Genomic DNA, 23,502 nt, shown 5'->3' on the forward strand with positions numbered 1-23,502 from the left:
ATGCAAAGCCGATGGTTTTTTAGCAGGAGCAGTGATTTCTCTTCCGTTTCTCTGCTGCATTCCTCCTCTTATAACTACCTCCATAACCTTGTAAAAAAAAAAAAAAAAAAGAAAACTGGCAGGCTCTGGACATTTTGCATGCTGAAGAAAATCACTGTTTTGCCTGAAGCAAAGGAACATAAATGTTGCAACACTGACTCCTCCTCTAATGGGGAGAGAGCGAACAAGTGCACAGAGTTGTGTTTCTCCCAGATCCGTCTGACTGGATACCTTATAGCCTACGCTGCTAAACCATAGACATTTCTTCTGTGCTTTTTTCTTTTCTTTTTTTTTTCCTCTTTGGATTTACCGACTGTTCACGAAACCAGTTTCACCCACTATGGATTTTCCCGTCATTTTTCAGGAAGTGGCCACAGATTGAGCTCTCCTTCTCCCAGACTTCGCTGGCTGGCAAAAGTGAGTACTGGACTGAATCCTGGTGTGGGTAAGCCTGTTCTGAAAGCTGTTTACCTGGCTAGCTCTTTCTTTCTTTCTCTCTCTTTCTCTGTTTTCTTTCTCTTTTCTCTTTCCTCTCTCTCTCTCTCTCTCTCTCTCTTTCTCTTTCCTTTCTCTGACTGCTCTTGCTCTCTTCTCACTCTCTTCCTCTCCTCTCTCTCACTGTCAGACTGTGGATTTTCAGGCATGCATGGGGGAGGGGGAGACGAAAGAAAGCAGTTTAAAGGATTACTAGCTTTCAAGAAAATAAAGAAACCTAGCAGTAGCCAGTGAGACCCGGGGGCAGTGACTGCTTCCAGCACCGCGAGGGGGGAAAATAGGACTTTGCCTACCCCAGGCAGTGGCTCATACTCTTCTTCTCCACACCAAACCTACTACCTTGTACTGAGAGGCTAAAAATAAATCTGTAACTGAGATGGTTTGGTGGCTTGATTTCCCTCCAGCACCCCCCCCAGCCCCCCATGGTGTTTTACAACTGAAAGCAGACTCGCTCACCTTTTGCGTGGCATCTTCAGGTGCACCCTTGAGAGAGGGAGGGAATTTCAGTGGGCTGCAAGGTTTCTGACAGGGAAGGGGCTTACGTCAAAATGAAAGGCAGGGAGGAAAGAGAGGGGGTGTGTGTGTAAGACACAGTGACAGTCTAGTTGGGGGGCAATGAGCTTGGAGAGCAGGCCCTGCCCCAGGCGGCCAGGGACACCTGTCAAAGTCCTCAGACCGGGAAGAAAGTTGTGCATGGCATGGCCCTGCCATTGCACTCTTCTCATGGGAAGTCCATGTGGGAGGATGCGCCTGCCGGTAGCCTGCTAGAGGAGGGGAGCGGGAAACCCAGCTAAGCAGTGGAAGGGTAGGAGGAGAAGAGACGGTCCACCCTGACAGTGAGAACAAGCGCATCGGGACGGGGTGAAGAGGCAGAGACGGCTTCTGCACTTCTCTGCTTCTGAAAACATCCTTTTAGTGACCTCTGCCTGAATCCAGAGGTTCTGCCCTTTATCACTGTGGCCCTCTTCAAGGGGGCCACCGTGTCCAGACTTCAGAAAAGGTGGGCAAACTGTCCATCTCTCCAAGGCAAGAACAACTAGTCTTAAAGTGTCAGCCCCTGGAAGACCAGGCACCATGCCTAATTATCACCCCAAAATTTATTTTCCCCAGGGCTTAGTACAGTGCTCTGCCCACTATAGGTGCTTTATAAATGCTATCACCATTTTACTGCTCAGTGAAGGAAGAAGGCTTTCCATTTGGCTGCTATTTCCCTGAGGGAAAGTACAGGTGGATATAGAGTGAGGTTTTGCTTTTTTTAACTTAATGGGTTCTTAAGGAAACTTTCTTCATGTTCCCAATTCTCAGGTAGAAACACCACCCTTCTATAGGAATTCTTGTGGGAACTGGGATCCTTCTGGCTAGTGAGTTTCCCTTGCTTGAAGAGAAGTGAGATCTGCCCTATTCACACTATTGTTTTTTGGATGGTTGGAGAGTGGCTCCTTCTCTCCCACCATTCTGTAAGCCCCCCTCTAGACTGTAAGCCCACTGTGGCAGGGAATGTGTCTGTTAGATTGTTGTACTCGCCCAAATGCTTACTATAGTGCCCTGCCCACATTAAGCACTCAATAAATATGATTGATTCCAAGAGCACGGGCTTTGGAGTCAGAGGTCATGGATTCAAATTCTGGCTCCGCACTTGTCATTCATTTATTCATTCATTCAATCATATTTATTGAGCACTTACTGTGTGCAGAGCACTGTACTAAGTGCTTGGGAAGTACAAGTTGGCAACATATAGAGACGGTCCTGTGTGACTTTGGGCAAGTCACTTCACTTCTCTGTGCCTCAGTTACCTCATCTGTAAAATGGGGATTAAGATTGTGAGCCCCCCGTGGGACAACCTGATCACCTTGTATCCCCCCAGTGCTTAGAACAGTGCTTTCTGCATAGTAAGCGCTTAACAGATACCATCATCATTATTATTACTATTATGCCTCCCTATATTCCCCAGTTCAGACCAGAAATTAAACAGTGGGGCGTTGGGGGAGAGTTCAATTGTGCAGACGACATCAGTGATTGGGGTCCTGGCCACATTACAGGCAGAGACCCTTCTGCTTCAGGGAACAGAGCAGGCAGGGTAGAGTACTAAAACAGATTCACAATATAGGGCTCTCTGATCATCAATCAATCAATCAATCGTATTTATTGAGCACGTACTGTGTGCAGAGCACTGTACTAAGTGCTTGGGAAGTACAAGTTGGGAACATATACAGTCCCTACCCAACAGTGGGCTCACAGTCTAGAAAGGGGAGACAGAGAACAAAACCAAACATATTAACAAAATAAAATAAATAGAATAGATATGTACAAGTAAAATAAATAAATAGAGTAATAAATATGTACAAACATATATACATATATACAGGTGCTGTGGGGAAGGGAAGGAGGTAAGATGGGGGGATGGAGAGGGGGACGAGGGGGAGAGAAAGGAGGGGGTTCAGTCTGGGAAGGCCTCCTGGAGGAGGTGAGTTCTCATCTTCAGGACCCTCCCTGGTTCTAATGCAGCACCCACAATTCTTTAAATCAGTTCAGGTAAACTTCTTACCATCTCACCCTCCCCCAAGGGGAATAATGTCAATGACTTCATCATGCCTAACACATACCTGATGCAAATCGTTTCTCAAGGTGAGGGGGGTGGGGGCTTCTGTGGGGTGGGTCTATTGCATGTGCTGTGGGATTGTTAAACTGTCACTGGACAGGCTGTCGGACTTCCCTTCCCAGCCTTCTTTGGGAACAGAGAATGGGATGCAAAGTACATGCAGCTGGGTACCACTGCAAAGAGAACTGGGATATGGATGGGTGGAAAAGATACGTTTCTAGGTTAGTGTGTAGTGTAGTGCCAGTGCTTAGTGCAATGCTTGGCACATAGTAAGCACTTTAACAAGTAACTATTATTATTATCCTCAGAGTTTGGCCAGCTTGGGGAAAACAGGTCCATCTCCCAGGACAAAAGGCCAAAAGCAGCATCACCCCCACTTGCTCAAGCCCTGTCCCCCAACTTCCTGGCTGTACCTTTCTACCATGCAGGAAAGGAAAATAAAAGCAAAAATTTAACTTATAAAGATGCTGGCACTCCTTTAAATTGCTAGGGTCATTTGTGGATGTATTCCACATGGCACGAAGCAGAGTTCGGTGGCTCGCAGATGTTACTGATGGCCATGTGGAATAAGAAAAATGGGTGCTGAGACCAAGGATGAGTGATTATTCTGAAGATTACCCATCTCCTGATTAGTGGGCTTCAACCTAGTTGTACTTTCAGGTATAAAAAAAAAGTTTTAAAGTTCCTGTTCTCCGGTGCTTTCTCTTTCTACTTATGTTGAGGAGGTGTGAAGGGAAAAATGCATGAAAGAGGCCTTTCCCTACTTATCACCTTTATGCCTTCACTTTAAGCCAAGTCAGAAATTGAAGATGGGGGGGTGGGGCAAGGAGGAGGAGGGGAAGAGGGCCAACATAAATTTCCTTAGAACTTCAGAAGAGATTTTGCTACATCATCAATCGCATTTATTGAGCGCTTACTGTGTGCAGAGCACAAGTGTGGGATAAAAGTTGGGGGAAATTCTGATAGCTGTTAATTACCATGTTGTCAGCTAAAGGAAAAGACATCTACACTGTAAGCTCCTCCTCTAGCCTCTAAGCAACTTGTGAGCCGTGACCGTGTTTACCAACACTGTTGCATTGTATTGTCCCAAGCACTTAGTACAGTGCTCTGCGCATAGTAAGTGCTTAATAAACACCACTGATTGATTGAAATGCTCGAGTACGACAAACGGAATCCTCCTGCAGCCGTAGAGAGGGGAACCCTACATTCCATTCAAAGAATGAACAGGCACTTCACCTTACGCTTCAACTTTTAGAGAGCTATGGACTGAAAGAAACCAGATGAGCCTAATAGAAATACAGAGCAAGCTTAAGAGAAATAAACATGTTTTGGCCTACTCTTGCTATTTACAATTTGGTCTTTGTGGCTGTGGGCGAACCAGAAGGGAGGTGTGATGGAGAATGGGTTGCCACTGGTATTGTGCATGGAACAAGGCTAAATATGTGGGTCAAACAGAATTTTCATGGTCTAGTGATTTTTTGCGAGCCACGTGTCAGGCCGAATTAGGGCATTCAGTATTACGTTTCGGTGTCAGTTTTCTTAGCAGTTCCTTCCTTCAAGTCACTGAGATTTGTCTGTCACCAAATCCTATCAATTCTACTTTCACATCTCTAGAATTTGCCCCCTCCTCTGCCTCCAAACTGCTTCCACACTGGTCCACGCACTTTTCCTATCCCACCTTGACAACTGCAGCAACCTCCTCACTACGCTACCTGCCTTTAGTCTCTCCCTACTCCAATCCAAACTTCACTCTGCTACCCAGATCATTTTTCTAAAACAAACCATTCAATCCACATCTTCCCACTCCGCAAGAACTAACGATAGTTGTCTATTTAGCTCAGCATTGACCAGAAACTCCTTTCCATGGGTTTTAAGGCACCCAATCAGCTCTCCCCATTCTATTAACCTTGCTCACCTCCCACCACAAACCCACTTGCACACTTTGCTCCTCTAATGCTATTGTTATATTTGTACTCTCCCAAGTGCTTGGTAGAGTGCACTGCACATAGTAAGCACTCATTAAGTACGATTGACTGCTCACTGTACCTTGAATTTGTCCGTCTCACGACTAGCTCCTCATCCACATCCTCCCCTGGTTTGCAACTCCCTCTCCGTATCCAACTGTGCATCGCTCTCCTCATTTTCAAAGCTCTCAATAAATATGATTAAATGACTGCAAAACTGTTTTCATTCTCTTTTTTAGATAGATGAAGAAATTAAACCATGGGGGTTGCTATAGTATCCCAAGGAGCTTGGGACTGAGTCAGGATTACATCTCCTAACCTCTTTATCTGATTAGCCCACAGCATGGTATGGTCCTCCCACATTTTGCTCTCAAATCCTGAACTTGGACTACTCACAAGCATTGAAAGGTATCTTTTAGTAGCATCGTGGGGGTGTGTGTATGTATCCTTTCATGGTACTGCTGTCTGCTACCTTAATATGGCAAAATTGTTGGTTGCAAGGGATGCCTGTACACGCATCAGATTTCTAACCAATCAATATTCATTCACCTGTTCCCCCATGAGGAGTGGGAAAGGAGGCCCAGGAGTGGGCAAGTGTCTCAGAGGGGCCCAGGAAGGGACCGGCCTCCCCATCTAACTGGGAATCAAGGAAGGATCAAGAGATCTGAGTTGCCTTTTGCCCTTCTGCTTCTCCCCCGGCTCCCCTAGGCCATCTCTTCACTTGTGCACCCTGAGGCTTCTGTTGTGTCTTCCTTGGTCCTGTTAGCATTGTTCCTTCAAAGCTTGTCAAATAATGGGTGGTTAGAGGGGTTAGAAAAACTTTCTACATAGTTTTCTTCATACTCCAAGAAGATGTCATGGTGAAGTTGACTTTGGGGAGGGTGTGGGAAGGCCAGTGTAGAACCCATCTCACTGTGAGAACATACAAAGAGTGCCCTTTATAGTACTAATGTATGTGTTGTTGGCAACACACACACACATTGCTTTTGTTTCTTTTTCTCTAACTTGAACTGGGCAGAACTTGTCAACTGGCCTAATCTCTGGGGACAGTTCAAAGTACGGGAAGGGGCAGAGTATTGGGGTAAACCAGAGGATCAGTAAATGGGAACTCAGTAGTTGGGGTGGGGGGAGCATTCAAAAATCTAGGAGTAGATGATGAAGAGTTCCCTGAGGCATTGAAGTGAACGGAAATTATTTTCTTTCTTTGGTCACCTACTCTGCTCTCTGTTCTATTGCCACTTTCCACTAAGGTGTAGCAAGTATTTCTTGGTGTGCTGGAAGTATGAGCTGGTGGCATGATTATAGGGGTTTCCTCAGAAAAAGGAGGGGTGCGTGAAGGAGGATGAATGTTGGGAGGGTTTTCGGGTGAAATCTTGAGACCCTGGAGGCTCAGTTTCTAGAAGCCAAAACCCATAGGCTAGGGAATTACAATTGTGTATATGAACCTTTGAGCGCTGGATACATGATCAAATGAAATAAATCATTTGAATAAAATGAATAAACGTCTTCTATCCAGATCCTCCTCTAGTTGCTTTTGGTAGTGCTATGGCTCCAGATATTATTCTGGAGCACTGGAGTTGGCAGGAAGGGCCAGCCATTTACCTCTGTAGACAGCCATTTGTGAGGAAACACAGGCATTGTGGATAGGAGGACGGTTTAGTTTCCACTGTTAAACATTTACCTTTTGATCTTTAATCATGGTGGTAGTTAGTAGTTATGGAAACGTAGGTTTCCATAACTACTTGTTAGCTACTCACAATTGTTTTCAGAAGGGGGATTACCAAGAGCTTCAGGGAAAATGTGTGTGAGAGAGAGAGGTGGATGGAGAAGGAGAGAATAAGAAAATATATGAATAATGGCTATATGGGCAGCACGCAATCAACAATTTTTCTTAAGTGTGCAATGTGTAACACACAGTCCAAAGCATTGTGGAGAATAGTTGACCATTAATTCTGACCCAGTTCCCATCCAACAAATGCAGAATAATAATAATAATAATGGTATTAAGTGTTTACTATGTGCAAAGCACTGTTCTAAGCGCTGGGGAGGTTACAAGGTGATCAGGTTATCCCATGGGGGGGCTCATAGTCTTCATCCCCATTTTACAGATGAGGGAACTGAGGCCCAGAGAAGTGAAGTGACTTGCCCAAAGTCACCCAGCTGACAGTTGGAGGAGAGGGGATTTGAACCCATGACCTCTGACTCCAAAGCCCGGGCTCTTTTCCACTGAGCCACGCTGCTTCTCAAATAGAATAGATAGATGGGAGAATATGAGCTAAATGCAACGATTTTAAAACAGTAAAAAAAAAATAGCAATTCGTTCCTTAACTCCTCAGGCTCCTCCAGGGCCTGTCCTGATGTCTCCATTCACAAGGCCACCACCTCCCCAGAGAAGCAGTGTGATCTAGTGGAAAGAGCAATGGCCTGGGAGTCTGAGGTCCTGGATGCTAATCCTGACTTTGGCATGTACCTGCTTTGCGATCTTGGGTAACTGCAAAATGGGGTTTCAGTACCTGTTCTTCCTCCTCCTCAGACTGTGAACCTCAAGGGGGGCCTGATTATCTTGTAATGATGCTGATGATGGCATCTATTAAGCGCTTACTATGTGCAAAGCACTGTTCTAAGCACTGGGGGGGGTTACTAGGGGATCGGGTTGTCAGTCTTAATCCCCATTTTACAGATGAGGTAACTGAGGCCCAGAGAAGTGAAGTGACTTGCCCAAAGTCACACAGATGACAAGTGGCGGAGCCGGGATTTGAACCCATGACCTCTGACTCCAAAACCCGTCCTCTTTCCACTGAGCCACGCTGCTTTTCTACCTACCTACCCCAGAGCTTAATATAGCGCTTGACACATAGTAAGTGCTTAACCAATACTATTATTATTATTATTATTGTTGTCAATAATAATCATAAAAGTTCAAAATGCCAGTCAGGGACTTAGGCCTCTCTGGCAGCCAAGAGAGTGAAGAGAGAATCAAGAACCTTAGGACTCCGAGTGCAAAGCTATCATTAGTTTTTACTGAGCATTTACTCTGTGCAGAGCACTGTATTAAGTGCTGGGAAGAGTACAATAATGTGGGTAGACATGATCCCTGCCCTCAAAGAGCTTCCAATCTAGTGGGGGTGACAGACATGAAAATAAATTAGTAATAATAAGATAATAATGGCATTTATTAAGTGCTACGTGCAAAGCACTGTTCTAAGCGCTGGGAAGTTTACAACGTGATCAGGTTGTGCCACGTGGGGTTTACAGTCTTAATCCCCATTTTACAGATGAGGTAACTGAGGCCCAGAGAAGTTAAGTGACTTGTCCAAGGTCAATCAATCAACCAATCGTATTTATTGAGCGCTTACTGTGTGCACAGCACTGTACTAAGCGCTTGAGAAGTACAAGTTGGCAACATATAGAGACAGTCCCTACCCAATGGTTGGCTCACAGTCTAAAAGGTCACACAGCTGACAAGTGGCAGAGCTGGGATTTGAACCGATGACCTCTGATTCCAAAGTGACTCTTTCCACAGAGCCACTCTGCTTCCCAGAATTACAGGTAAGGGAACCAGCAGCATATGTGGAGTAGACAGCCATAAAGAAATGAAGCATCCAGGCTGGGGTGTAGTGGGAGAGGAACAAGGATAAGTTGGAAGGAGAGAGCTGATTGAGAGCCAATGGCGTGGGAGCCCCGGGTTATGTGTCAAAGAGGCTGCAGTATCATTGTAAAATGGAGGGCCCAAATTGTTTCATGGTCTTCTCCTGGATATCCCAGAAAGTTTTCCTCTTGGAGTGGCCCACCCCCACTACAGGGGCACAAGGCCTCACCTCAAACCTGAAACCCTACCGTTAGAGGATCACAACTCTTCTGAACTGCTGAATTCCAAGCAGACCAAGTCTAAGAGCCGGAGAAGCCCACCGTGACAAAATTATCCCAGTGTTCATGAAGTCCACCCATTCAAATTTCCTTGGAAATAGTTATTTTGTGGTTAATGCAATTAAGAGGAAAACTGGGCACAGACATCCACGATAAGTGTCAAGAAACTACCTGTTGTCCATCCTTATTTGTGCCTCAGCCTTTTCTGAGAAGATTAAATATCATTCTGTCCTTAACCATCATTAGTTCTTCAACATGGAGCATTCCAGTAGTTCTCTTCTTCACTCTCAGCATGTTTTCCTTCAGAAAAAGTAGAGAGGGGAAAATTAGATTCCCAGAACCTCTTATATTAATAGTCAGTTTTCATAGGGGACATAGACCCTGGCTTTCTTCATCACTCTGGGCTCAAGCTTTTCAGAGGCCAGTAGTAGTACTTTACAACATAGCTCAGTGTACATGACCTGGATTTGTTAGGAGAAAGCCCTGCCAGATCAACGATCCTTTGGGCCTCAACACGGGCCAGAGGAATGTGTCTAAGCACTTGGTGTAGTATAATGGTAGGTGCTCAATAAATGTCATCATTTACCCTGGTGACATAGTCTCAGACCTCTTTCTCCCACCCCTCATAGACCTCCTGGGCTCTTGTGCCTCCCTTGCACTTCTCAGTGAAGTTGTACATGGCTGAAACTATCTACACACCCCACAGAGCTCCCATCAACCAGCAAGGACAACTGTGCAGATATGCCACTCTGCTCCCCAAAAGAAGGGGATGGGCCAAAAATAGAAACTCCCAAAGTGGACTTGGAATGGACTCCAGGATTTGGTTGAGCTCCATTTTAGGAATCAAACATGATTGACTTTTCTTCCTAAGCAATAATGAGGGTAAGTCAGGCCTTAATGTGTGGGCAGCCCTATTGTTGCCCTAGTTTTTCCTCTAGTCCATCAGTTGTTTTCCTCTTATTTATGAGAATCCCCAATCTTGCAGGATGGGATTTGTGTACTACTTGCCTGGCGTCCTCAGCAACAAAATCAGTCAATCAATAATATTGATTGCTTACTGTGTGCAGAGTACTGTAATAAGTTCTTGGGACAGTACAATGTAACAGACACATTCCCTGTCCACAGTGAGCTTAGTCTGGAGGGGAAGACTGACACTAATATAAATAAATTACAGATATGTAAGTAAGTGCTTTGGGGCTGAGGGATGGGTGAATAAAGGAAACAAATCCAAATTTGATGGTGCAAAGGGAATGGGAGAAAAGACAATGAGGGTTTAGTCAGGGAAGGCCTCTTGGAGGAGATGTGCCTTCAATAAGTGCCATAGCACCAATGAGTGAGAAAATGGGTGACCTAAAGGAAAGAAAATGGGCCGGGGAGTTAGAGGATCTTGGGTTTAGTCGTGGCTTTGCCACTTGTCTACTCTGTGACTTTGGGCAACTCACCTATCTTCTCTGGGCCTTAGTTTTCTTATCTGTAAAATGGCGCTTTAATACCTGTTCTCCTTCCCACTTAGATTGTGAGCCCCATCTGGAACAGGGATTGTGTCCAAACAGTTTCTTATACATTCGTCAGTTTACCTAGTAAACTCTTGACATATAACACTATCCCTTACCTTCATCAATTTTGGTACCTGAAGGGGGTATAATGCGATATACATGGAAAATGTAGGTGAAATTCACTGAGCTCTTCAGCTGAAGGGTGCAACATTTTCTTGGCCAGTCCTTGGTTCACAAAGAAAATGACAACTCTGGTTTGTGTAAGATAAATAGCAATGGCTGAATTCCTCAGAGAAACAGCGTGGCTCAGTGGAAAGAGCACAGGCTTTGGAGTCAGCAGTCATGGGTTCGAATTCCGGCTCCACTACATGTCTGCTGTGTGACCTTGGGCAAGTCACTTAACTTCCTGAGCCTCAGTTACCTCACCTGTAAAATGGGGATGAAGACTGTGAGCCCCATGTGAGACAACCTGATCACCTTGTATCCCCCCAGTGCTTAGAGCAGTGCTTTGCGCGTAGTAACTGTTGAAAAAATGTCATTATTATTATTATTATTATCCCTGAGATTGCTTTAGATCAAGCTAGGGAGATGTTTTGAAGAAGAGATATCAATCAATAATATTTGCTGAGCACCTATTGCATGCAGAGCACTATATAACAGAGTTGGTAGATACATTCCCTGCCCACAATGACCTTACAGTCTAGAGAGGGAGACAGGCATTAATATAAATAAATTACAGATATGAATATGGATATATCATCAGGATCATGCTGAGGGTGTGAGGCATGAAAGAGGAAGAGGATTTCCAACTCCGCTGGGGACACTGTGAAGTTGGGGGACCCAGAAACCTTCTGCCACCAGCCATGGCCAGTGGGTCTTTTAAGTACTTGCCATCGAAAGAATGTATCTAAGGAGTGTGCTCGCTGACTGCTCCCTATCTGTCTTAGTACATTTGATAGTGTGACTTTGGGCAAGTCACTTCACTTCTCTGTGCCTTAGTTCCCTCATCTGTGGAATGGGGATTGAGACTGTGAGCCCCCCATGGAACAACCTGACCACCTTGTAACCTTCCCAGCGCTTAAAACAGTGCTTTGCACATAGTAAGCACTTAATAAATGCCATTATTATTATAATAGTTAGTAAAGGCTTAGCAAGTACCATTAACAACTGCAACGAGGACTTGCCATTCCTTCTGTTTCTTTCTTTCCCCCACCACCCTCATTCCTGTCTCCTGTTTTTTCTGATTTAAGCAAGGTAAGGAAGAACCAACAGAGTTGCACATCTTCCAGGTGTTGGGAAGTTATTTGGACACAGGACAGTAAAAGCTCATTTTGGGTAGGGAATGTGTCTGTTACATTGTTATTATTTTACTCTCCCAAGCACTTAGTACAGTGCTGCGCACACAGTGAGTGCTCAAATACGATTGCCTGATTAACCTGTTTCTCCTTCATCTTCCCGCTCCTGGTACGCACTGACATTCCTGCCAGCTGTTTATCTGGAAGTTGGGGTTGAGAAGGGGTCATCTTTGCTACCTCTACTTAGCACTGCCTTTTATCAATCAATCAATCATATTTATTGAGGACTTACTGTGTGCAGAGCACTGTACTAAGTGCTTGGGAAGTACAAGTTGGCAACACATAGAGATGGTCCCTATCCAACAGTGGGCTCACAGTCTAGAAGGGGGAGACAGAGGACAAAACAAAACATATTAACAAAATAAAATAAATAGAATAGCTATGTATAAGTAAAATAAATAGAGTAATAAATACGTACAAACATATATACAGGTAAATATATATACATATATACATATACATATAATTAGATGCTCAGTATAGGCCAGCACTTGACACTGAGCACTAAACTTGATATGGGGGTAAGGGAAGGTGATTGGTTCCCCTCTATCCTGCCTCTGAAACCACTATTATTGAGAAATCCTCCATTTGCTGCCCTCCCATCAAGGCCCACAGCCGGGCTCAAGTCCAGACATCCTCAGTCCAGTAAAAGTCCTGCCTCATACTTTTATTTTTTTTAAATAGAGTAGGAGGCACTCTGTGTTCCAGGACTTGGCGAGAAACTTGACAGAATCAATCACTTCATTGTCACGAGAAATGTTTTCCCCTTCTTGTCACTTTTTTGCTTGCAACAGCAAATGGCTTGAACGAAAATTGTTTCCAATGGCCTGTCCTTCTCAGGGATGGGTTTTGAAGCAGAGACAGACGCCTTATCTTGAAATCAGTTCTACACAGGACAGAATGACCCTTCTCTCTAGGCCAGTGAGCTGTGGAGGAAGTTGAAACTCTCTGCCTCTGAAGGGATTGTAAGCCCCTGTGGGCAGGGACATGTCTCCCAACTGTGTCGTACTGTACTCTCCCAAGCTCTTACTGCAGCACCCTGGACTTAGTAGACTCTCAATAAATACCATAGATTGGTTGAAATGGATTCTGTAATGGGTAAGGGGGCTCATAGGAGTGGCCATCTTCTGTTAGGAGAACTCTCCATCTTCGGCAGACGCCCACCCACCAAGCATGCCACATCCCCCCCGGGGAGTAGCAGCGGGGAAGGACACAGGAGTCGGGGACGGGCCTAAAACATGCAAAACCGTGCTCTAGTCCTGACAAACTGTCTCCCATCAGTCCAGAGGCCATATCAAGTTCCATTTAGCAACTATGGCCTGGACTCCTTTGGGCAAGCCACTTAACTTCCCTGTGCCTCAGTTACCTCATTTGTAAAATGGGGATTAAGACGGTGAGCCCCCTGTGGGACAACCTGATCACCTTGTAACCTCCCCAGAGCTTAGAACAGTGCTTTGCACATAGTAAGCGCTTAATGAACGCCGTCATTATCATTATTATTATTACTACTAAAGCAGCATATCAAAGTGGATAGAGCATAGGCCTGGGAGACCGAAGGTCATGGGTTCTAATCCAGCCTCTGCCTTATCTGCTATAATAATAATAATAATAATGGCATTTATTAAGCTCTTACTATGTGCCAAGCACTGTTCTAAGCTCTGGGGAGGTTACAAGGTGATCAGGTTGTCCCAGAGGGGGCTCACAGTCTTAATCCCCATTTTACAGATGGGGTCACTGAGGCACGGAGAAGTGAAGTGACTTGCCCAAAGTCACACAGCTGACAATTGGAAGAGCCGGGATTTGAACCCACGACCTCTGACTCCAAAGCCCGGGCTCTTTCCACTGAGCCACGCTTCTTCTCTATGTGACCTTAGACAACTTACTTCACTTCTTCGTGCCTGTTACCTCAACTGTAAGATGGTAATTGAGACAGTCCCATGTGGAATAGGGGCTGTGTCCAACCCGATTCACTTATATCCATCCCAGAGCTTAGTACAGCGCCTGGCCCATAGTAAACACTTAACAAATAATTAATATGACAATTATGGTATTTATCAAGTGCATACTCTGTGAAGAGCACTGTACTAAGTGCTGGGAAAAATACATTAGGGGGCTGGTCAGAATAGAATTTGTGTTGGAGGGTTGGGGATGGGATCGCGTCTCCAAAGAGGTTCATAATAAATATAATAGCATTTGTTAAGCACCCAATATGTTCCAGGCGCTGTACTAAGTGCTAGTGGAGGTGGGTTCTGAGAGGGGTGAGTATAAGATGATCAGGTTAGATCCAATTCCTCTCTTACTAGAGTCCCACAGCATAACAGTATCAACAGTATTTATTGAGCACTCAACACCATTGATTTTATTAAGCAGGACTACTACAAGGAGAGTTCTGCACTAACCACTTGAAGAAGTAGAAGCAGCATGGCTTAGTGGATAGAGCATGGACGTGGGGGGTCCTGAAGGTCATGAGTTCTATTCCTGCCTCACCACTTGTCTGCTGTGTGACCTTAGGCAAATCACTTCACTTCTCTGTGCCTCTCTTACCTTGGGGATTGAGGCTGCCCACATGGGGCAGGGACCATGTAATAATAATAATAGTAATTATTATGGTATTTAAGTGCTTACTATGTGCCAAGCACTGTTCTAAGCACTGGAGTAGATACAAGTTAAGCAGGTTGTCCCCTGTGGGGATCACTGTCTTAATCCCCATTTTATAGATGAGGGAACTGAGGCACAGAGAAGTAAAGTGACTTGGCCAAGGCCACACAGCAGGCAAGTGGCAGAGCTGGGATTAGAACCCATGACCTCTGACTCCCAAGCCTGGGCTCCTCCCACTAAGCAATGCTGCTTCCCCATCAACCCCAATTTACTTGTATCAATCCTAGTGCTTAGTACATTGTGGCTCAGTGGAAAGAGCCCGGGCTTTGGAGTCAGAGGTCATGGGTTCAAATCCTGGCTCCACCACTTGTCAACTGTGTGACTCTAGGCAAGTCACTTAACTTCTCTGTGGCCTCAGTTCCCTCATCTGTAAAATGGGGATTAAGACCGTGAGCCCCCCGTGGGACAACCTGATCACCTTGTAACCTTCCCAGTGCTTAGAACAGTGCTTTACACATAGTAAGTGCTTAATAAATGCCATTATTATTATTATTACATAGTATTCATTCATTCAATTGTATTTAGTGAGCACTTACTGTATGCAGAGCACTGTACTAAGTGCTTGGAAAGTACAATTTGGCAACAGATAGGGACAGTCCCTATCCAGCAACGGGCTCACAGTCTAGAAGGGGGGAGACAGACAACAAAACAAAACAAGTAGGCTTCAAAACCATCAAAATGGATAAATAGAGTTATAGCTGTATACACATCATTAATAAAATACTGTAATATGTAATATATACACAAGTGCTGTGGGGAGGGGAGGAGGAGCAAAGGAAAAGGGGGGCTTAGTCTGGGAAGGCCTCCTGGAGGAGGTGAGCTCTCAGTGGGGCTTTGAAGGGAGGAAGAGAGCTAGCTTGGCGGATGTGTGGAGGGAGGGCATTCCAGGCCAGAGGTAAGACACGGGTGAGGGGTCGACGGCGGGACAGGTGAGAACGAGGCCCAGTGAGGAGGTTAGTGGTGGAGGAGAGTTGGGTGCGGGCTGGGCTGGAGAAGGAGAGAAGGGAGGTGAGATAGGAGGGGGCGAGGTGATGGAGAGCTTTGAAGCCAGTAGTGAGGAGTTTTTGCTTCAAGCGAAGGCTGATAGGCAACTACTGGAGATTTTTGAAGAGGGGATTGACATGCCCAGAGTGTTTCTGTAGAAAAATAATCTGGGCAGCAGAGTAAAGTGTAGACTGAAGCGGGGAGAGACAGGAGGATGGGAGATCAGAAAGGAGGCCAATACAGTAATCCAGTTAGGATAGAATGAGAGATTGAACCAACAAGGTGGCGGTTTGGATGGAGAAGAAAGGGTGGATCTTGGCGATGTTGTGAAGGTGAGAACGGCAGGTTTTGGTGACAGATTGGATGTGTGGGGTGAATGAAATAGAGGAGTCAAGGATGGCATTTGTTAAGTGCTTACTATGTGCAAAGCACTGTTCTAAGCACTGGAGTGGATACAAGGTGATCAGGTTGTCCCACATGGAGTTCACAGTCTTCATCCCCATTTTACAGATGAGGTAACTGAGGCACATGACACCAAGGTCGCGGGATTGTGAGATGGGAAGGATGGTGGTGCCATCCACAGTGATGGGAAAGTCAAGGAGAGGGCAGAGTTTGGGAAGAAAGATAAGGAACTCAGTCTTGGACATGTTATGTACTTAGTACAATAGTGCCTGGCACATAGTAAGTAGTGTGGCTCAGTGGAAAGAGCCCGGGCTTTGGAGTCAGTGGTCAGGGGTTCAAATCCCGGCTCCGCCACTTGTCAGCTGTGTGACTTTGGGCAAGTCACTTCACTTCTCTGTGCCTCAGTGACCTCATCTGTAAAATAGGGATTAAGACTGTGAGCCCCCCATGGGACAACCTGATCACCTTGTAACCTCCCCAGCGCTTAGAACAGAGCTTTGCACAGAGTAAGCACTTAAATGCCATCATTATTATTATTGTTGCTTAACAAATAACATGATTCGTTATTCACAAAAATAGATGTGATCACTGACCCCAAAGAGTCGGCAATGGAAGAGGAATGTGTAGATATAAATGGACAGGGAATAAGAGAATGCCCCCTCCAATCCCCCCACCTTCCCCACCAAAAAAAATTAAACATGGAAGATGACTATGGTGGAATTTTCCGCAACAGTGGTGACCAAAAACTCCTTGCTACTCAGTTTCATTTTTAGTGGTGGGGAAAGTGTTCAGACACTGGAACTGACTGTTTAGGTTTTCTGGCTTCAGAGTTGGGAGAACTCACTTGTATTTCTGCTCCACTCCGTCTTTCTGGGTGATCTAAGTCCTCAGATTCTCCATCTGTAAAAAGGAATAATGGGTCCATCGGCCCCCCCAGCCTACTCCAGGGGGGATGTGAGAATTAGTAAGATGATCGCTTGGGAGAAAGGTGCTACTTAATGAACACAAGCTGTTGTTGTCTCGGATGTCTGCACTGATAACTTACTGTCTGTCTGTAAGAGGAAATTTACGCAGAACAAAGCCCTGCAAAATTAATTCATTGAATAGTTGTATACAGAGTCCTCTATTGGGTGCCTATTGTTTTCAGGGCACTGTACTAAGCTCTCAAACTACAAGAAATAAGACACACACACACACATACACACACAGAGACCCTCCTTTTGAGGACTTAGAGGCCCTGATGATGGTGGAGCTTTTGATCATGACAAACGGATGAGGCAGACTCCGTCTCAAAGTCTAAAAGACTGAGAATCTGCACCAAGAAATCGATTATCATGACAGTGGTCGGCGTGGCTCCATTCACACCCTTTGATCCCTACCAGTGGTGTCTCAATCAATCAATTAATCATATTTATTGAGTGCTTACTGTATGCAGAGCACTGTACTAAGCGCTTGGGAAGCACAAGTTGGCAACATATAGAGACGGTCCCTACCCAACAGTGGGCTCAGGGTCACCTGGCCCAGTAAACAAGAGGGGCAGCAGTTGTGTAGAGCATTAATGCATTTGTTTATTCATTTATTTTATTGAGCGCTTACTGTGTGCAGAGCACTGTACTAGGCGCTTGGGAAGTACAAGTTGGCAATGTATAGAGATGGTCCCTACACAACAATGGGCTCACAGTCTAGGAATCCCGGCTCTGCCACATGTCAGCTGTATGACCTTAGGCAAGTAACTTAACTTCTCTGAGCCTCAGTTACCTCATCTGTAAAATGGGGATTAAAACTGTGAGCCCCACGTGGGACAACTTGATCACCCTGTACCCGCCCCCAGCGCTTAGAACAGTGCTTTGCACATAGTAAGTGCTTAACAAATGCTATTATTATTATTATTATTATTATTATTATTATTATTATTATTCTCTGAGCCTCAGTTCCCTCATCTGTAAAATAGGGATTAAAACTGTGAGCCCCACGTGGGACAACTTGATCACCTTGTACCCCCCCAGCGCTTAGAACAGTGCTTTGCACATAGTAAGTGCTTATCAAATGCCATTATTATTATTATTCTCTGAGCCTCAGTTACCTCATCTGTAAAATGGGGATTAAAACTGTGAGCCCCAAGCGGGACAACTTGATCACCTTGTACCCTCCCCCCCAGTGCTTAGAACAGTACTTTGCACATAGTAAGTGCATAACAAATGCCATTATTATTATTATTATTATTCTCTGAGCCTCAGTTACCTCATCTGTAAAATGGGGATTAAAACTGTGAGCCCCATGTGGGACAACTTGATCGCCTTGTACCCCCACCCCCAGCGCTTAGAACAGTGCTTTGCACATAGTAAGTGCTTAACAAATGCCATTATTATTATTATTATTCTCTGAGCCTGTTACCTCATCTGTAAAATGGGGATTAAAACTGTGAGCCCCATGTGGGACAACTTGATCACCTTGTACCCCCCCAGCGTTTATTGCAGTGCTTTGTACATAGTACGTGCTTAACAAATGTCATTATTATTCTTATTATTAGGAGGGGGAGACAGACAACAAAACATGTAGACAGGTGCCAAAATTGTCAGAACAAATAGCGTGGTTTTCCATTTATGACCAAACTGACAACAGTGGGGTGTGGTGCGGTAACAAGGTAAACCAATAAGTGCCACGGTAATCACTGGGGGCCTTCGTCTCAGAGAAGCAGCGTGGCTCACTGGAAGAGCCCGGGCTTGGGAGTCAGAAGTCATGGGTTCAAATCCCGGTTCTGGCACTTATCAGCTGTGTGACTTTGGGCAAGTCAGCTTACTTCTCTGTGCCTCAGTTACCTAATCTGTAAAATGGGGATTAAGACTGTGACCCCACGTGGGACAACCTGATTACCTTGTATCCCCCCTCCAGTGCTTAGAACAGTGCTCGGCACATAGTGAGCGGTTAACAAATGCCGTCATTATTTTATTTATTATTCTTCACCCATGTCAACTAACCCTTTCTCAGGATTCCTGCTGTGGCTATCTACCACGAGAGAATTTCACCACTGCTGGCATTGAGCCGGCACTTATTCCCTTCCTCCTAGCTGTTACACATCATCATCATCATCATCAATCGTATTTATTGAGCGCTTACTGTGTGCAGAGCACTGTACTAAGCGCTTGGGAAGTACAAGTTGGCAACACGTAGAGACAGTTTCTACCCAATAGTGGGCTCACAGTCACTTCCATCCCTCTCCTGCTTGAACTCTGGGTCAGGCTTTGCAGGAGGGGTAGGGGGAAACGATAGAGGAAGGGCAGGTAATACATTATTTATTCATGTGAATGCCTGTCTCATGTCTGTCTCTGTTGTACTCTCCCAAATGTTTAATACAGTGTTTTGCATACCACTATGTATCAGTAAATACCACCGATTGATTCTAGACAGTGAGCCCACTGTTGGGTAGGGACCGTCTCTAGATGTTGCCGACTTGTACTTCCCGAGCACTTAGTACAGTGCTCTGCACACCGTGAGCGCTCAATAAATAGATTGAATGAATGAATTTAAATCTGGTAGTGCTTCTGCAATGTTTGCATTACTCTGATGTTTTAAGGTAGAATCTGGGCTTGGAAAAGTGGAAAACGCAGACGCAGAATGGAAACCGCATATTGTGCGTCTACTACAAAGGAGTTGTTTTTGTTAATGGGCAGTTGTGTGTGTGTGTATACATGTACCCATACGCACGCGCTTGAGAAGGTCAATATCAAACCAGCAGTCCCTACCAACACTATCTCAGGGAGTTGTGGCTCTAGCTTCCTCTGCTTCTAGAGCTCCAGCCATCTGCCATTTGGCCTCTTCATTTCTCTCCAGTCCAAAATGACTTTAGGGCCACACGGACACGGTAGGGCCTCTCTTACTAAAAGACTGCATAGTATTATTATCAGTCCTCATGACAACTCTGTTTTACAACAGGTGGTACGATTCACACTACAAGAATCAAAACAGTAAGGCAAAGGAAGCTGTACCCAAAGTTACCCAGAAAGTTTGCAGAAGGGCTAGGCAAGAATGCCCATCTTTCCAGCCCGTCATCTGGTGGTTTCCCTCAGAGGAGCCAGCTGGCTCCACAGGGGCCTGCAGGTCTCTAGTGTTGTGGGGAAAGACCAGTGGATGACCAATCAATCAATCAATCAATCGTATTTATTGAGTGCTTACTGTGTGCAGAGCACTGTACTAAGCGCTTGGGAAGTAGAAGCTGGCAACATATAGAGACAGTCCCTACCCAACAGTGGGCTCACAGTCTAGAGCCTCGTCCCCCTCTCCATCCCCCCCATCTTACCTCCTTCCCTTCCCCACAGCACCTGTATATATGCATATATGTTCCTTTCCCCCTCGTTCCCCTCTCCATCCCCCCCATCTTTCCTCCTTCCCTTCCCCACAGCACCTGCATATATGTATATATGTTTGTACATATTTATTACTCTATTTATTTTACTTGTACATATCTATTCTATTTATTTTATTTTGTTAGTATGTTTGGTTTTGTTCTCTGTCGCCCCCTTTTAGACTGTGAGCCCAATGTTGGGTAGGGACTGTCTCTCTGTTGCCAATTTGTACTTCCCAAGCGCTTAGTACAGTGCTCTGCACATAGTAAGCGCTCAATAAATACGATTGATGATGATAGAAGGGGGAGACAGAACAAAACCAAACATACTAACAAAATAAAATAAATAGAATAGGTACAAGTAAAATAAATAAATAAATAGAGTAATAAATATGTACAAACATATATACAGGCGCTGTGGGGAAGGGAAGGAGGTAAGATGGGGGGGATGGAAAGGGGGATGAGGGGGAGAGGAGTGGTTTCGCAATTTCCCCCACACTGACGGCTTAAACCATCACAATTCGATATTTAATTGGTCCCCTCAGGGCTTGCTAGGTAATGCTCAAACATACTCACCCCTCTATCCTAAGGAAACTTGACTCTCTTACCATTTCAAATCCTGCTTTTGGACAGTGATTTTCTCTATCCATTGGGGCAGCCCCAAACTTTCATGTCAACTTGATTTTTTTGTTTTTGCCAACTACCAAAATACATCTGCTCTTAAACTCCAGGCTCTCTTAATACAATACCTCATGCCCTCTTCACGCCTCTAACATTAACCTTCTCACTGTACCATGATCTCGGTTACATCACGGCCACCTCTCATCCACATGAGAGAAGTAGCGTGGCTCAGTGGAAATAGGGACTGTCTCTATATGTTGCCAACTTGTACTTCCCACACGCTTAGCACAGTGCTCTGCACACAGTAAGTGCTCAATAAATATGATTGATTGATTGAAAGAGCCCAGGCTTTGGAGTCAGAGATCATGGGTTCTTATCCCGGCTCTGCCGCTTGTCAGCTGTGTGACTTTGGGCAAGTCACTTAACTTCTCTGAGCCTCAGTTACCTCATCTGTAAAATGGGGATTAAGACTGTGAGCCCCACGTCAGACAACCTGATCACCTTCTATCCCCCCCAGTGCTTAGAACAGGGCTTTGCATATAGTAAGCGCTTAACAAATATCATCATTATTATTATCCACATCCTTTCTCTGGCCTGGAACTCCCTCCTGCTGCATATTCAACAGATCAAAATCTGAGCACTTTCAAAGATTTGTTAAAATCACATCTCCTCCCAGAGGTCTTCCCTGACTAAGCCCTCATTTCCTCCAACTCTCCTCTGTGTCACTCTTGTACTAGGGTTTATACCCCTTATTTACCCCACAGCGGTTATGTTCATAGCTGTAATTTATTTTAATTTCTGACTCCTTCTACACTGTAAGCTCCGTGTGGGCAGTGAACGTGTCCATCAGCTCTGTTTTGTTGTACTCTCCAAAGCACTAAGTATAGTGCTCTGCTTACAGTAAGCGCTCAATGAATGCAGTGGATTGATTGATCTTTTTGGACTTGGTACAGAGAGGAGACAGTCAACATTTTTAAAAGTGACATTACACCGATAAATATCCCTTTATTGCTTTAAGAAGGAGTATTTATCTCTCTTGTGCAATGTTGTTCTTTGGGATTAGTGGGGAAATTATACCATTCTCATGTCTTTAGGGGTATCAAGCAGTATTCAGTTTGATGCCACTGGGCATTATTCCTGAGCTGAAGAGCCATCACTTTTCCTGAAGATTTTGCAACAGAGAATCAACTGCTTTCCTAAAGGCCGAGCTCAGCCCATGTTTTACGTATCTCTTGCTTCTCCCTCTATCCCTCTAAATCGCCCTGCCATCTCCTAGACACTGAGACTTGTATCTCTAGGTGGTGGAACTTAAATTTTCAAGTTCCCTAGAGGACGACTTCCACATAAGATCCACGACACCTTTGTCCTTTAAAAAGAGACCCCCTCTTTCCCACAGCAATGAGTGATCCTAAAGAGGTTCTCTTCTAATATCACAGGGCATGTCAAAGGGAAACTGGTTGCCAGGAGCTTGTATAATTATGAGATTGAGAGATAAAGATTGGGCTTCGCCTCTACCCCTATATTATATTTCCCATTTGTACTTCAAGTCCTTTGTTTAACCAACGCATTACTTTCCCATCTCGGCCATTTCAAAGTCAATTATCTTGGTTCCTGTTCATTCCATTGTTAAAAGATTTGCTGCTATAGCCTCACTGGATGATGTGTTGCACAGAATTTACCTCCATACCTGAAAGGTACACCTGGTACCTGTGTCTCCCTCTCATCCCCTCTCTCTCCATTTGGTGACACACGACGAAGGCAGTGAAGGGACATGTGCCTACTCTGATGCAGAGTTGAGGGGAGACCCAGGGAGTCACAGCTTGCCCATAAATCAGGGGAGCCTAAAGGTTCTAGTCACAGTTGTAGGTACTGGGGTAGATACAAGGTTGGACACAGTCCATGTCCCACATAGAGCTCATGGTCTTAATCCCCATTTTATGGACGAACAGTCATCTATCACTCCCCAGGTCCCGCCTCCAACTTTTTGAACCATTTTGATCCTTTTCTCAGATTCCTTCTCTCATTCTCCATCCCTTCACTGATATTTGGAGACTTTAATAACCACATAGATGTTCCTGATGACCCTTCCGCTGCCCACTTTCTATTATTCCTCAACTCCACTGACCACCTGCTCCACCCCAGTCACCCACTCACCAACTTGGCCACACACTCAATGTCATCATCTGTAACCTCTGCACAATCTCTACCCTCATCAACTCTGAAATCCCTGTATCTGCCCACAACCTCCTCACCTGCCTTCTGTCCCACACACCTCCACTGTACAACTCTGTGCTGGTCCCCCAGAGAGACCACCAATCTTTTGATCCTATCAAATTTTCTCAACTCATCATGCCCCATTTAGGCTCCATACCCAAACTACTTTCCCTTGATAACCAAATAGATGGTGTCAATACCATGCTCTCTAGTGAACTTAACGCACTCGCTCCCCTGTAATAATAATAACAATGATGGTGTTTGTTAAGCGTTTACTACGTGCCGAGCACTGTTCTAAGTGCTGGGGTAGATACAAGGTTAACAGGTTGTCCCTCGTGGGGCTCACAGTCTTCATCCCTATTTTACAGATGTGGTAACTGAGGCCCAGAGAAGTTAAGTGACTTGCCCAAAGTCACACAGCTGACTAGTGGTGGCTATCCCTTTGTTGATCTCATGCCACTGACCG

At 45.1% G+C, this 23,502-nt stretch overlaps 1 protein-coding gene across 3 annotated transcripts in view; it reads left to right on the forward strand.

Annotated features, from left to right (window-relative positions):
* The first annotated feature begins 221 nt into the window (after nucleotides 1-221).
* PRLR (prolactin receptor) overlaps nucleotides 222-23,502 on the forward strand; it is a 214,370-nt gene continuing 191,089 nt past the window's right edge. For all 3 annotated transcript variants that reach the window (XM_038743845.1, XM_038743844.1, XM_038743843.1), the window contains exon 1: nucleotides 222-456. The gene's annotated coding sequence lies outside the window, so the exon portion shown is untranslated. The remainder of the gene's footprint in view (nucleotides 457-23,502) is intronic.

This window comes from Tachyglossus aculeatus, chromosome 3 (genome assembly GCF_015852505.1).
Source record: "Tachyglossus aculeatus isolate mTacAcu1 chromosome 3, mTacAcu1.pri, whole genome shotgun sequence".
Lineage (NCBI taxonomy): Eukaryota > Metazoa > Chordata > Mammalia > Monotremata > Tachyglossidae > Tachyglossus > Tachyglossus aculeatus.